The sequence below is a fragment of the Bubalus bubalis genome, chromosome 20 (assembly GCF_019923935.1).
Source record: "Bubalus bubalis isolate 160015118507 breed Murrah chromosome 20, NDDB_SH_1, whole genome shotgun sequence".
Taxonomy (NCBI): Eukaryota; Metazoa; Chordata; class Mammalia; order Artiodactyla; family Bovidae; genus Bubalus; species Bubalus bubalis.
This window is the reverse complement of record NC_059176.1, coordinates 10048761-10061838: the sequence shown is the minus strand read 5'-3', so window position 1 is coordinate 10061838 and position 13078 is coordinate 10048761. Positions and strand designations below refer to the sequence as shown.

The window sequence follows — 13078 nt, the reverse complement described above, 5'->3', positions numbered from 1 at the left end:
ACAGAGGCTTGGGTCAAACAGGTCCACATGCCTGTAAGAAACCTGTTGCTCTTGATGACAATTCTTGATGTTTTCCAAGCCGTGAAGGTCATTTCACCACAGAAGCCTCTTTTCATCAAATGTTAGAATCCTGCCGTGAACTGGCCCCAGACACATGCTGAACGAACACTTTTCAAACCAACCACCTCAAGTCCTTGCTCTGCATGAGGCCCAGCACCTGGCCTACGATCTTAAAAGAACGTTAATACTCAAATTTTTTTAACGCTGTCGAGATGGTCTGCAGAGAAAAACGGCAAGGGTCACCAACTGCACCTCCTGGCTCTACAAAAGCCGGACTCGGGGGACAGAAGCAGCCCCCGTAAACGGGCAGGAGAGAGAGCAGCACACACACCCTGTGTCCTTGGGTATTTACAGGTCCTGCTGGTGCAGCTCCAGTGGCATTACTTCACCAGCTTCAGCAATCAAGGCTGTTTCATCATCCAAGCTGAAATATTTGTGTCACTGGTGAATCTGGGCAAAGGCCGAGACCCTGTCTGCTCAGTTTACAGTCTCTAAGACAGCCTGACACACAGGTGCACAGACACAAATAGCAGCCAGAAGACTCTAGAAATTCCCTGGCTTGGTTCCTTCGTGTTCCAGAGACTCAGAGGTTGGGGAGCTGCCCAAGGTCGGGGAACACGCACACTGCCCCCCTGCCCCGCCATGGCTCAGCCCACAGTCACGCTTACCTCCATTGCCAAACCCAGGGGACACTAGGTTCTTACCTGGCCTCTCTTGTCGCTCTGACCGCCCTGATGGGGCCTCTCTTCTGGAAGGAAGCTTGTTTCACCTCTGGCCTCTTTTCTGGTCTTCAGGCCTATCCTTCCCTAACAGCACACATCTCCCAGCTTGCATCGCTGGTTTTTCCCTTTCTCTTGCTCTCTCTGCCCAATTTTTCTTTGTAATATCTTACTTTGGCTGCGCTGAGTCCTGGTTGCAGCACTCAGGATCCTGATCTTTGTTGTGGCACGCAAGACTTCTTAGTTGCGGGGTGTGAACTCTCAGCTGCAGCGTGTAAGATCTAGGTCCCCAGGGATCGAACCCAGACCCCCTGCATCGGGCGCGCGGAGTCTCGTAGCCACTGGACCACCAGGGAAGTCCCCAAATCTCTTTGATTATCAGGTCCAGACCTTCCGGGGCAATCATCTGAGTAATTTCCCCCGATATTTCAGATACAACCTAATGACTTAGATAGATGCCCCTCAGACTCCTCAGACTCAGAATGTCTGCAAGTAATTTGTGCCTCACTCCTCCAATCCTTCTTTCTGTGTTCCTCTTGTTCCCTAGCCAGGAGGAGCTCCAGGGCTAAGGTAGAACCTGGGGGTAAGCCTGAGTCTCACCTCTTCTTCCCAGCCCCCTCCCCACATCCAGCCAGTCACCAGATGACACCAACCCAGCCTTCAAAGTGTGGAATGTGGCTTGCACCGGTGACCTTCACTCACGGCACACAAGCAGAGCCCAGGAACCGCTCCATCTTCCAGTGGTCTCCTGACCAGTCTCCCTTGGTCAGTCTGGGCCACCTCCAGTTCATCAACATTCCTCAGATCAGATCAGTCACTCAGTCATGTCTGACTCTTTGAGACCCCATGAATCGCAGCACACCAGGCCTCCCTGTCCATCACCAACTCCCAGAGTTCACTCAGACTCATGTCCATCGAGTCAGTGATGCCATCCAGCCATCTCATCCTCTGTCGTCACCTTCTCCTCTTGCCCCCAATCCCTCCCAGCATCAGTCTTTTCCAATGAGTCAACTCTTTGCATGAGGTGGCCAAAGTACTGGAGTTTCAGCTTTAGCATCAGTCCTTCCAAAGAAATCCCAGGGCTGATCTCCTTCAGAATGGATTGGTTGGATCTCCTTGCAGTCCAAGGGACTCTCAAGAGTCTTCTCCAACACCACACTTCAAAAGCATCAATTCTTCAGCGCTCAGCCTTCTTAACAGTCCAACTCTCACATCCATACATGACCACTGGAAAAACCATAGCCTTGACTAGACGGACCTTTGTTGACAAAGTAATGTCTCTGCTTTTGAATATGCTATCTAGGTTGGTCATAACTTTCCTTCCAAGGAGTAAGCGTCTTTTAATTTCATGGCTGCAGTCACCATCTGTAGTGATTTTGGAGCCCAGAAAAATAAAGTCTAATACTGTTTCCACTGTTTCCCCATCTATTTCCCATGAAGTGATGGGACCAGATGCCACGATCTTAGTTTTCTGAATGTTGAGCTTTAAGCCAACTTTTTCATTCTCCACTTTCACTTTCATCAAGAGGCTTTTGAGTTCCTCTTCACTTTCTGCCATAAGGGTGGTGTCATCTGCATATCTGAGGTTATTGATATTTCTCCTGGCAATCTTGATTCCAGCTTATGTTTCTTCCAGTCCAGCATTTCTCATGATGTACTCTGCATAGAAGTTAAATAAACAGGGTGACAATATACAGCCTTGACATACTCCTTTTCCTATTTGGAACCAGTCTGTTGTTCCATGTCCAGTTCTGACTGTTGCTTCCTGACCTGCATACAAATTTCTCAAGAGACAGGTCAGGTGGTCTGGTATTCCCATCTCTTTCAGAATTTTCCACAGTTTATTGTGATCCACACAGTCAAAGGCTTTGGCATAGTCAATAAAGCAGAAATAGATGTTTTTCTGGAACTCTCTTGCTTTTTCCATGATCCAGCAGATGTGGGCAATTTGATCTCTGGTTCCTCTGCCTTTTCTAAAACCAGCTTGAACATCAGGAAATTCATGGTTCATGTATTGCTGAAGCCTGGCTTGGAGAATTTTGAGCATTACTTTACTAGCATGTGAGATGAGTGCAATTGTGTGGTAGTTTGAGCATTCTTTGGCATTGCCTTTCTCTGGGATTGGAATGAAAACTGACCTTTTCCAGTCCTGTGGCCACTGCTGAGTTTTCCAAATTTGCTGGCATATTGAGTGCCACACTTTCACAGCATCATCTTTCAGGATTTGGAATAGCTCAACTGGAATTCTATCACCTCCACTAGCTTTGTTCGTAGTGATGCTTTCTAAGGCCCACTTGACTTCACATTCCAGGATGTCTGGCTCTAGGTGAGTAATCACACCATCGTGATTATCTGGGTGGTGAAGATCTTTTTTGTACAGTTCTTCTGTGTATTCTTGCCACCTCTTCTTAATATCTTCTGCTTCTGTTAGGTCCATACCATTTCTGTCCTTTATCGAGCCCATCTTTGCATGAAATGTTCCTTTGGTATCTGATTTTCTTGAAGAGATCTCTAGTCTTACCCGTTCTGTTGTTTTCCTCTATTTCTTTGCATTGCTCGCTGAAGAAGGCTTTCTTATCTCTTCTTGCTATTCTTTGGAACTCTGCATTCAGATGTTTATATCTTTCCTTTTCTCCTTTGCTTTTCACTTCTCTTCTTTTCACAGCTATTTGTAAGGCCTCCCCAAACAGCCATTTTGCTTTTTTGCATTTCTTTTCCATGGGGATGGTCTTGATCCCTGTCTCCTGTACAATGTCACGAACCTCATTCCATAGTGCATCAGGCACTCTATCTATCAGATCTAGGCCCTTAAATCTATTTCTCACTTCCACTGTATAATCATAAGGGATTTGATTTAGGTCATACCTGAATGGTCTAGTGGTTTTCCCTACTTTCTTCAATTTAAGTCTGAATTTGGCAATAAGGAGTTCATGGTCTGAGCCACAGTCAGCTCCTGGTCTTGTTTTTGTTGACTGTATAGAGCTTCTCTGTCTTTGGCTGCAAAGAATATAATCAATCTGATTTTGGTGTTGACCATCTGGTGATGTCCATGTATAGAGTCTTCTCTTGTGTTGTTGGAAGAGGGTGTTTGTTATGACCAGTGCATTTTCTTGGCAAAACTCTATTAATCTTTGCCCTTCTTCATTCCGTATTCCAAGGCCAAATTTGCCTGTTACTTCAGGTACCAGGCTCATTTCTCGAGAACTCTGCAGCGGACACCCTTGCTATGACCTTCTCTCATCCCAAGGACAAAATTCTAACCCCCAGCTACACTCACTTGCTGGCACGTCTACTAGAGAAGCACCCTGGCACCCTCCTGGGCCTTTGCCTTGCAGGTTTCCTCTCCCTGGAATGTCCTTCTCTTTTAAATAGCAGCTCTCTACCCTTTGTCAACACTCATTTCAAACACCATCCCCTCTACTCTCTCTGAGGCCCTGCTGTGCTGGGCCAAGCAGCCCCACCCCCTGTTACTGAGATTCTTGCTGTAAGGCTGAGGTCCTGGGGAGTGGGCATGTCCTACTCCACTGCGTCCTGCTTAGCACAAGCTCTATGCTAATGGTTCTCTCCCTCCTGTGGCATCTGTGGTCAGTACTGTCTCACGTAATCTGGGGATCTGAAATACTGTTCTACGTTGTTTACAATGTCACATGTTCTCCATTCAAGAAGTATGTATTGTGCACACAGAAGGACCAGGGTGGGAAAGAGTTCCATTGGACTAGAAGCTGAAGGTGTGTTGGGGTGGGAGGGCATAAAATTAAACTGTGATACATACAAAACCCCTGAAGGGTTCTGGTGTCCAAAAGCAGAGAAATCGGCCTGGATGGTAGGACAGCGAAGTGGTTCTGTCCTTTGATGCCTCTAATGGTGTATCCAGCATTTGTGGAACTGCTTTATGGATGGCTGGCTAGCTGAGCTCTTAAGCCCAGCATGTGATTTGCAGTTTAGAAAAGTCCAACTTTATGCCAATATAATTCAATACCTCACCACCTAATTAAACATATTAAGTAATTTTAAGGTGCTCATCCTGGACTAATATGAGATATATAACAGGAATAGAATAACACTTTTTCTGGTATTAATGAGGGAAGAGAGTATGCCTCTGAAATTTATTTTTTAACACAACCTACTTAGACCATGTCTTCCCTGGTGGCTCAAATGGTAAAGCGTCTGCCTACAATGCAGGAGACCCGGGTTTAATCCCTGGGTCGGGAAGATCTCCTGGAGAAGGAAATGGCAACCCACTCCAGTATTCTTGCCTGGAAAATCCCATGAACGGAGGAGCCTGGTGGGCTACAGTCCATGGGGTCACAAAGATTAGGACACGATTGAGCGACTTCACTTAGACCATGAGTCTGTATATTTTTTGTTGGCAATCTAACATACACTACGTTTCCTTGACTTCTTAACCAAAGTACACAAAATACCATTTTCTTGTCTGGGTGACTTGGAATTACCACACAGGGGCTCTAACGCTCAAGGAATTGTAACACGCGAGGACCATGAACCTCTGCTTACACCCAATGCTTCCAGAATGCAGCTGTCCAAAAAAGAGAAAAATCCCCAAATATCTGCTTCTCAGTTTTTAAAAATCTCCTGTTAGTCATGGGTTCTTCCTGCGTTTAGTGTTAACCTTTTAAATTTACTTCTAATCTGTTGTGGCTGTAATATTAGAAAACTAAGCAAGTATACTGTTCCCTAAAATAAGCACAGGTCTTGGAAAGGAACCAACAGCCTCTCCCAGAATCTGGCAGCTCCCATACTCCTGTGCCCTGACAGGGACAGCACTTACTGGCTTTTGCTGCCCTGCTTCCTAAGGAAGACTAGTGCCCCCTACCTGTCTTGTGGGGTAAGGCCGAGACTCATTATGAAATGCTCCAAGTTTCTCAAAGAATAGAATGATTTTGAAAGTTGTGCAGTATGGGTGAACCCCCCGAGCTGCAGCTGCACAGTAGGAAGAGATGAACAAGGCAAGAGCTCACCCGCTGGCCTGGCATACAGGCTTAGAGTTACACCGAGTGCAGATCTGGACGTCTGGAGAGGGGAGAAGGCTTGGAAATATGCCACCTTCTCCTCAGGGCTTTATTTATTTATTTATTTAATAATTTTTATTTACTTAATTTTTGGCTCTGCTGGGTCTTTGGTGTTTCTAGTGCTTTTCTCTGGTTGTGGAGAGGGGGGCTACTCTCCGGTTGGGGTGCTTGGGCTTCTGTTTGCGGTGGCTTCTCTTGTTGCGGGGCATGGGCTTTTCTAGTGCTTTTCTCTGGTTGTGGAGGGGGGTGGGCTACTCTCCAGTTGGGGTGCTTGGGCTTCTCTTTGCAGTGGCTTCTCTTGTTGCGGGGCACAGGCTCTAGGGCACTCAGGCTTCAGTAGTTGGTGGAGCCTGGCTTTAGCTGCTCTGAGCCTCGTGGGATCTTCCCGAATGAGGGATGGTATCCTTGTGTCCTGCATTGGCAGGCAGATTCTTTATCACTGAGCCACCAGGGAAGCCCTCCTCAAAGTTTTAATACAAAATTCTCTTGGTGACCCAATTTTGTAAGTGCAGCCTATGCAAAATGCTCCCCCCTTCTTTATTATATTATTTTTCTACAAAGTGCAATTGGTTAATAATATAGTCTTTTTATTAAAGTTCCAAAACTCTGGCTCACGGAAATTTGTTATCAAATTAATTCTATCTCAGTAGGTTTCACTTTCAAAAACTGTCAAATTTAGAATTAGCAAGTGGCTAATTTTTCTGGCTAGAAGAGTAGAAAAAAATATTATTTAAAATCATTATTTTTCCTGCAAAAGGAAAATAAACAGTTAATGTCATCCCACTTCCAACCCACTCCCCTACTCTGAGAAACAAGGGTCCTTTGCTAGCTACTCTGGTGAAGGAGGTTAGAGCTATGGATTCCCAGGAGAGCAAGGTTTAATTCTGAAGCATGTAATTTTTTTTTTTTTTTTCTTTTTTATTTTATTTTATTTTTTTTAATTTTATTTTATTATTAAACTTTACATAACTGTATTAGTTAATTCTGAAGCATGTAATTATTAAGGCCCAAAGGCTGAAGTATGAAGTGAAATTCTGACTCAACATAAAGAGTACTTATGGCCTTGGTAATATATCTTAGTCATCATTCAAAGGAAAACAATAAAATTTTCTCAGTGTTCGTCTGGCTGCGAGCTCAGAGATTATCAGAGGGAGACACAGACTCCTGCCAACAGATAAACTGTCCTAACATGCAACACACAACAGCCCTGGCTCCTTGCTGCTGAAATTCTGTGGTCTAGGCACCTTCTCAGAAGTCTCTGGAACATAGTAACAGTCTGCGTTATGGAATCTACCTGTTGATAAAGAAAGAAACATAACACAAAACATTAAAATGTTTCACTAAACAGCTAAGCAGAATTCTTTTATCACCTTTACTCAAGTCTTAGCATGCTTTATGATTAACTTTTAATTTTTAATATGACCTTATAGGAGATATCATTTGGGTTCTTTCCCTTGAAATGAAATAAGGTTCTCAATAGACAAAATTCCAGCAGATGTCTGATTTTAAAGGCCTATGTGTAGCCAGGGAGTTCAGTCCTCACTGACAGAGGAGCAAAGGGCTAAAAGGGAACAACTTTCAGAAGTGAAAAACTATGGGTTATTTTTTTAATCGGAGTTTTGCACTGAAATTGTTGTCATTTTAGTTTCAAAAAGCATAAAAATCACATCTGTGTCCAATACATACTCTCATCCTGGAGATAATTCAGGAATATTTAATTTTCTGTTAGACTTACTGAATTTGTTACAATTCTGAATTAAATTTTTTTTTTAAATGCTTGTGAAGGTAAAACAAAACAAACTTACGAACCCAAAGTGCTCAAGTTTGTCAAAAAGATGTTACTAACAAAGAGTGAAAAGAGAATTTAGGAGCCCAAATGCCCGAGAACAATTATCCAGGTCTAAGGCAAGTTTCAGATGAATTCCTGTACACAAAACCTGTTTGTTGTGCTACACACACACAACAGTATTTTGGGAGTAAATGTCTAATAGCAGAGGAACAGAATGCAAAGAAATTCATTGAAACTCTCCAGTCCTTGTATAAAGACACCACCCTTGTGGCAGAAAGGGAAGAACTAAAGAGCCTCTTCATGAAAGTGAGAGTGAAAAAGTTGGCTTAAAGCTCATTCAGTTTTAAGCCAGCTCTTTTACTCTTTCATGTTATTATGACTAGATAAATGCTACTGACATGTAGGGCCATGTAGTAGGCCATGTCTTCCCCTTGCACAATAGGTGTGTTTTCTTTGGTGCTAATAACGATCTTGTTGGAGGCCTGGAGTGCTGCAGTCCATGGGATCACAAAGAGTTGGACCCGACTGGGCAACTGAACAAAACAGCAATACATGAAATACTGATCTAACCAGTTATGAGACAACTGAATGAGAAAGTAATGGGAAGAGGTATGCATATGTGGAGGGAGTTAAATCCTCATCTTTCTTAGTGGGAGCGCAACAAACACCTGAACATTAAAAGTTAAGAAAGTAGCTAAGTATACAAGTTCTTTATACAGGGATAAGCACCAAGGAAACTGACTAAGAGATGAAAGTTATCACCTAATGAAAAAGCTTATAAAACCTACTTGGTTCTTTAATCTATATGCATATCTAGATTTGATTAAAATAAAATGTGAACTAAAAATGAAACAACAAAGCTCAACATTCAGGAAACTAAGATCATGGCATCCGGTCCCATCACTTCTTGGCAAATAGATGGGGAAACAGTGGAAACAGTGGCAGACTTTATTGTTGGGGGCTCCAAAATCACAGCAGATGGTGATTGCAGCCATGAAATTAAAAGACGCTTACTCCTTGGAAGGAAAGTTATGGCCAACATAGACAGCATATTCAAAAGCAGAGACATTACTTTGCCAACAAAGGTCCATCTAGTCAAGGCTATGGTTTTTCCAGTGGTTGTGTATGGATGTGAGTTGGACTATACAAAAAGCTGAGTGCAGAATTGATGCTTTTGAACTGTGGTGCTGGAGAAGACTCTTGAGAGTCCCTTGGACTGCAAGGAGATCCAACCAGTCCATCCTAAAGGAGATCAGTCCTGAGTGTTCATTGAAAGGACTGATGTTGAAGCTGAAACTCCAATACTTTGGCCACCTGATGTGAAGAGCTGACTCACTGGAAAAGACCCTGATGCTGGGAAAGATTGAAGGTGGGAGGAGAAGGGGATGACAGAGGATGAGATGGTTGGATGGCATCACCGACTCAATGGACATGAGTTTGGGTAAACTCCAGGAGTTGGTGATGGACAAGGAGGCCTGGCGTGCAGCAGTCCATGGGGTTGCAAAGAGTTGGACACAACTGAGCAATGGAACTGAACTTTGCCAATGTCATAAATATATTTTTCACAAATCAAGGAAGGGGTAAGATGTGAGGGGTGGGAAATTCCAGGGACAATCCCAATAAGCTCGTACGAGATGCTCAGGACTGGAAGCCAGACCCCACACTCTACATCCCAAATCCCAGAACAGAATCAGGTTCTGCTGACACCCAAGCTTTCATAAAAGCTTCTTCAAGGATTCATTTTCACTTGAATCTCCGTTTGCTTTAGACTGAACTAACTCAGTTTACAGCATTTTTCTTCATTTTACCCAGATGGAGAGCATTACCTTTGCGGCAGAGAAGGGGGTGCCTGAAGAAAGCCTCCTTTCCTGCCTCTAAGCTGAGCCCACATGATGTGAGAAACTGCGATTAGCAAAACCGAGGCCACTCCCATGGCCAGAGGAGTATTTATAAACCCAGATGTCTTGTCAGATAGAGGTAGTAAAGGTTGAAAAGGCATTTCTATCTTTGCCTTACGAGTGAGCAAAACTCCTCTTGGGAGGCTGGGCACTGCCACACATTTTTCTCACACATCATTTTTAGGGAATCAAGTTAATTCCAGGATCACAGTGATGCTCTAAAATGACTCAAGAGCTAAGGTCATCACAGAGAAAGTTCCCAGGTTCTGGCTCAGGTCCACAGAAATCTGGGTCTTGAACGCTATTCTAGCTCAGGAATGTCTGGGGGCCCCAACCATCCTGCAACACAAGCAGCCACTTTTCTCTTAAAATGACACAGAATGCTCTGGCCAGCTCAGACCTACTGGACATTTCTGGGTCATGTGTCCTCTATAAAATAACTACACCCTGTCAGAAGGCAGCATGAACCTCAGGACTGAAGTTAGGGTATGAAAACACTAACACGCTAAGTGTTCAAATAAAGTTCCACCTATAGGCTGGGTAATCCTTTTTGTTTAGGGCTGATATATAGGAAGAAACAATGTCAAATTTGCAAGGTTTTAACTATGGGTTCAACCGATGCATTTGCTTTCGGAGTGGGTAGAAAGGAGAAATTTTACTAAATATAGTAAAACCTTATCTATAAATAACCATGGGGAAGAAAAACATTTTTAGGATGCCTGAGTTAGCATGTTTACATAGTAGATTATTTAGTTTGGGATCAAATTACACTTTGTGACCCAAATCCCAGGATTCTAAGTTTCCTGTACTTCCCACTCCCACCTCCCTGTTAATGTCCACAAGGGAGAGATCACAAACTGATAGAGGGTGACATCCCTGTTCAGAACCCCCAAATGCACTTGCATACAAATGCAAATTCCTTACAACTGTTTAAGAAGTATATTTTTGTCATAGGTTCACTATAGAGTCTCTAGTAAGAAAGTTGATAATTCAGATGGCAAGTTATATACAAGAGGCTGGTGCTTCGGAGGAAATATTTTGAATACTATTTTCTTTGATTCTTTAAATCACTGATGTTTGGTGCTAACACCTGATGAGTGGTTTTAAGTGAAAGACAGGAATATATTCAACACATACAACATTTTATACTTTAGGTTACTTTATTAAAAACTTACATTTAGGTGTATTGCTTCAATTTCTTTGGTCTAGATAGGTGATCTCTTTCCCTTCATCATCCTATCAAAGCCACCCCACCTAGCTCTTTGAAAGAACTCCCACTTGCTTTTCCATGTCCTTGCCTTTCACGGACAGTCTCACCATACTTGACTGTAACCAGCAACTCTATCGTAAATTTGGAAAACATAGGGTTCATATTCTTCCTGCTCAAGGATTATTCTTAGTCTTTAATGACAGCTATATTCTCAACTTAATAAAATGTCTGTCAGTTGTACAGGCAAAGCCAATATTACACACCAGGCAAACAACAGGCTACTCCCCACGACCCGGTTTTACATTTCGGACCCTCACATAATCGGTTTGCAAATTCTTCTCCCTATTCCAGTGAACACAAGGAGAGAATCAGGCAGCTTAGAGTAGGCAATGAACAATTTAGGTTTTCTGGAACAAACTGTCAATATTTATATTAAAAAAAAAAAAAAAAAACTTACTGTAAGTATTGGGTTGGCCAAAAGTTTGTGCAGGTTCTCTCAGCTTACAGGAAAACCGAATGAACTTTCTGGCCAACCCAATATGAGTAAAAGTTAGGTGACCTTGCAAATGATACAGTTCCTAAAGTTATGAGCCACAGATGCTGGACTTCTGGAACAACAGTTAAACTTCCACATCACATCACTTCCTGTATTATTTCTGTTCATGATGTCTGTTCCTCTGATTTACCTGGAATCAATGACTCTGGGGGAGAAAAAAAGGATTCTTTAAGAAGCTGATCAATCGTGGGTCCCACATTAGTAAAGTACTAAACATCAATACCATCGAAGGGGGGTTAAATAAATATGTCACTGGGGAGCATTTCTCAGGAAAGTCTTGAGTTTAATTTTCAGCTTATGGGGCTCAAGTTTCATGCTGAATGATTATTTAGAAGATACTCTTGCTGAGAGTACATATTCTAATTTTCAGATTTTTAACCTTGAATGCAGAACGAGGTCACCTCCAGCCACACTTTTAAAACACTTAAGAGTTTTAAAAAAAAAAAAGAAAGGTAATTTGTTAGCAGTACTTAAGTGTCCAACAGAAACCACTTCGTCTGTTAAACAATATCTGACTGCCAGTTTCTCTTCCTGTTGGTTGATAGACAATGGCATGGCACAGCCATCATCGCCGTGGCAACAGCACTGGGAACTATCAGAGGAAAATTGCACATGGCACTGCCGGCCCTCGAGCAGTCATGCCTCAGCTTCCTCTGGAGGATGCTTTCTCTGCAAGTCTGGGATGCTCCAGGGTACCATCAACCCAGTGCGACGCCGAGACTACAGATCACGCGGCGATTTCACGGAGCCCCGCTCTTCGGCGGTCACTCCTGTCACCAACCTGAGCACCCGTTTTACATACTGAAACTGCAGCGCTGAATGAAGTCGGAGTCTGGGAGGGAAGGCAACAAGCAAGCTAATGATGCACGACAAGGTGTGACATGCACAATGAAGAATGGAGAAAGCGGTGGGCCTCGGGAGGCTTCCTTTCCCTCCCCTGTATCCCACATTGCTTTGTGCCCGCCTCTCATTTGTCAACCTTGGGGCACAGGTCTCACTGGACGTCTCGCCTCGGCGCCGTGCCTTGCACGCAGCAGCTGCTCGGAAAACGCTTCTCGAACGAACCAATTCCTTTCTTAAGTTTCCCATTCAACACACCCTTCCTGGGGCCCAGGCCCAAGGGCTTAAGTAGGCTGGAAAAGTCAGCGAAGCCCCGACCACACAGACGAGAGCGTCTCGTGAACTTTAAAAGTCAAAAACTATTTTAGTGAAATAATCGAGGTGCAGACGCGAGAAAGGGTCTGGGTCTCCCACGTAGGCAGCGGGACAGGCGGAGGGCCGGGACTCAAGCCCCGCGCGCCCCGACCTCGTAACCCCGGCCCGGCCCGGCCGCCAGAGGCCCGCGCGGTCCCCGCTCCCGCCGCGGCCTCACGGAAGCTCCGGCAGCTCACCTAAGCGGACAACGCAGGACCGAGGCCAACTCCAGCCCCTCCAACAACGCGAGCTCACCATCCAGGTACCGGCCAACCACACAGCCGTGGCAACACCGAGGCCGCCGTCTGCACCGGAACCGGAACCCTCATCTGGACTTGACCCCTTCCCGGCGTTCCGCGGAGCTGCGAAAACCCCGCCCAGCGCCTGACCCAGTCCTCCCTCAGTATCCCAGCAGGCCCGTCTACCCTTCGGAGGGAAGTCTTCTTTCTGGTTTCACCTCTCCTTACCGCGGAACGTCGACACTGATGGACATCCACTTTCTCCAATCAACTGAAGAAGCGGTTGCCGACGGCCAATGGTAAGGGGGTGGGTGGTGGCTCAGACATAAAGACCGCCTTCAACCTGTCGGGGCGGGACGAGCAATCTGATTGGTAGAATCAAG

At 44.6% G+C, this 13078-nt stretch overlaps 1 long non-coding RNA gene and 1 other non-coding gene across 2 annotated transcripts; both read right to left on the bottom strand.

Annotated features, from left to right (window-relative positions):
- Positions 1 to 6706: 6706 nt before the first annotated feature.
- On the bottom strand, positions 6707 to 12938 carry LOC102389800. Its single transcript, XR_003105086.3, has 3 exons — positions 12654 to 12938; positions 11164 to 11407; positions 6707 to 7103 (listed from the first exon to the last, which is right to left on the bottom strand). It is a non-coding gene; the product is annotated as an uncharacterized LOC102389800 (long non-coding RNA).
- Positions 11719 to 11991, bottom strand: LOC112581017. Its single transcript, XR_003105466.1, has one exon. It is a non-coding gene; the product is annotated as a small Cajal body-specific RNA 13 (non-coding RNA).
- Positions 12939 to 13078: the final 140 nt, after the last annotated feature.